This window comes from Protopterus annectens, chromosome 8.part0 (assembly GCF_019279795.1).
Source record: "Protopterus annectens isolate FY-2018-M chromosome 8.part0, PAN1.0, whole genome shotgun sequence".
Taxonomy (NCBI): domain Eukaryota; kingdom Metazoa; phylum Chordata; order Ceratodontiformes; family Protopteridae; genus Protopterus; species Protopterus annectens.
Genome location: NC_056741.1, coordinates 1,606,699,818 through 1,606,702,069, shown reverse-complemented (window position 1 = coordinate 1,606,702,069; position 2,252 = coordinate 1,606,699,818). Strand labels below are relative to the sequence as shown.

At 37.6% G+C, this 2,252-nt stretch overlaps 1 protein-coding gene across 5 annotated transcripts in view; it reads left to right on the top strand.

The window, feature by feature from the left end:
• Positions 1-2,252, top strand: part of CADM1 (cell adhesion molecule 1) — a 1,905,513-nt gene that overhangs the window by 1,377,428 nt on the left and 525,833 nt on the right. The window lies entirely within an intron of this gene.

Genomic DNA, 2,252 nt, shown 5'->3' with positions numbered 1-2,252 from the left:
TTTTTTTGTTTTTAAATATCTATTGCTCTTCATTTTAATTAATGTCGACGTTGCTTAATGAACTGACCAATGAATGCTATTTTTTCCTGCATATATAAAGCATGATTAAATGGATGTAATTTTGAGTTGATAAAGCCTCCACGGGTGAAAGCTCTACTCCTTTATTAAATTTATTTGGTAATGACAGACTGCTGCTGGATTTTCAACTATTTGATACCGCATTCTACTGCATTTTTTAGTAGATATTGATCACAAGTGACTCTTTTTACAGCGATCACATCACCACCTTCTTTGGATTCTGTGCATGCCATTCATTGAATTCTCTACTTTTGTGTTATTGCTGGCAACAGAATCCTACTTCCAGTTGCTGATCGTTTTTTTGCTGTGTTATTTTATTTTTATATATATATATATATATATATATATATATATATATATATATAGTGTGTATTTCTGTATATATATATATATATATATATATATGTGTGTGTATATATATATATATATATATATATATATGTGTGTGTGTGTATATATATATATATATATATATATATATATATATATATATTGGGTTTGAGGGTAAGTGGGTTTTGCTGGGTTTGACTCTGCAGGTTACAGCGTGTACTGCATCTGATAAGTCGTACCTGCTCAGGTAGAGCGAGTGCTAGTGAGCTGTGCTACCTGGCCACTTTCAGGTAGAAAGCGCCTGAAGGTCTTCCTAACGAGGCACCTTCTGTTTGTGTAGAGTAACACCCCTTGTTTTATTTATTGGGTTTGAGGGTAAGTGGGTTATGCTGGGTTTGACTGTATAGCTTACAGGGTGAACTGCATCTGATAAGTCGTACCTGCACAGGTACAGCGTGTGCTACAGCAGGGCACCTTCTGTTGCTGTAGAGTAGCCCTCCTTGTGTAAATGGTAGCATGATGATTTGGTATTAGAGGTTGTCTGCACTGGGATAACAGAAACAAAATGTCTGGATAATTGTTAATCCTCAAATGCAGCAGCTGGCATGTGGATCACACAAGTAAATTTTTCCCAGGCATTCATTGTCGCCTCACAGCAAGACGTTGTCATGTTCGATTCTCAGCTAGAGCGTCTTCTGTGTGGAGGCATGCGTGAATGGGCATGTCTTCGTTGAAGGTTGTGCGGCAGGGCTGGTAACTCGGCATGTAAAAATCCACTACCAAACATTAGCGGACCGGAGTTCAGCTGTGACGACCCCTAACCCGGGATAAGCCGAAAGACGCAACATTCAAGCATCCTTCCCTGTCCCCTAATACACCACAGTATTATCAAGCATCCACAAAACTTAATTGATGTAGTTTGTTTTGCTGGAGTAAGAAAATAAGCTCTGGGTTGTTTTTTTGTAGTTTTTGAGATTTTTTTTTAGAAGTAAGGAAATTGTCCTTAGTTTTTTATTCTTGCTGTAGTTTTATTGCATCTTTTTTTAAACATATTTAGAACTTAATATTGATTTTTTTCAGTATCCTATGCTGTGTACTCGGAGAAGGCCAAGTATGTTCTCTCTTGTAATTCCTAATAATGGCCTTTGAAAAGTCATTGCTGTTAAACGGAATTCTTTTTCTTATGGCTTCTTTGTCAAATTCGTATTTCCTTGCTTTGGTCATGATAAACTGGTGTTTCACCACTGTCTCTCTGGAATTAAGATGCCTTCCCAAGAAATGCAAAGCACAAGGATGGTTTGGTGGGAGGTAACATACCATGCAGAAGTGCTTTGTGTGCAATAAATTCACCAAATGGACTCTTAAAGGCAAGGACTATGTAAACCTTTATTCATTAGCTCTGTTTGCTAAGCATTTTTTCTGAACCATCTGGTACTGTTATTGAACCCTTAAACAGATTTGCCTTGTACTGGGATCACCATTCCACCCAAAAATATGCAAATTTGATTTTTTATCACAAATCCAAATATACTAATCAAGTCTGAAAGTCTAATCTGGTAAACATCAGAAGTACAGATCAACTAGCCAGGTCTCTAAATATGCAGAATGTGCTTAATGAGAATAATTTCAGCCAGTATGCCTGTTTCCTGAATTCTGTCTAAACCACTGTAATTGTGGAATCTTATGAATTAATGGAGGCTCATAGGTAGGTACAAGGCTATTGGCCTTAGGGCCTCTATAAGCCTAGCCAAGAAGATACCCTGGCTTTCGCCATCCAAGAAAATGTTTTTCCTGTGCCACTGTTGAGCAGAGCCACAGAAGTGATCCCCAGGGTGAATTTCCTA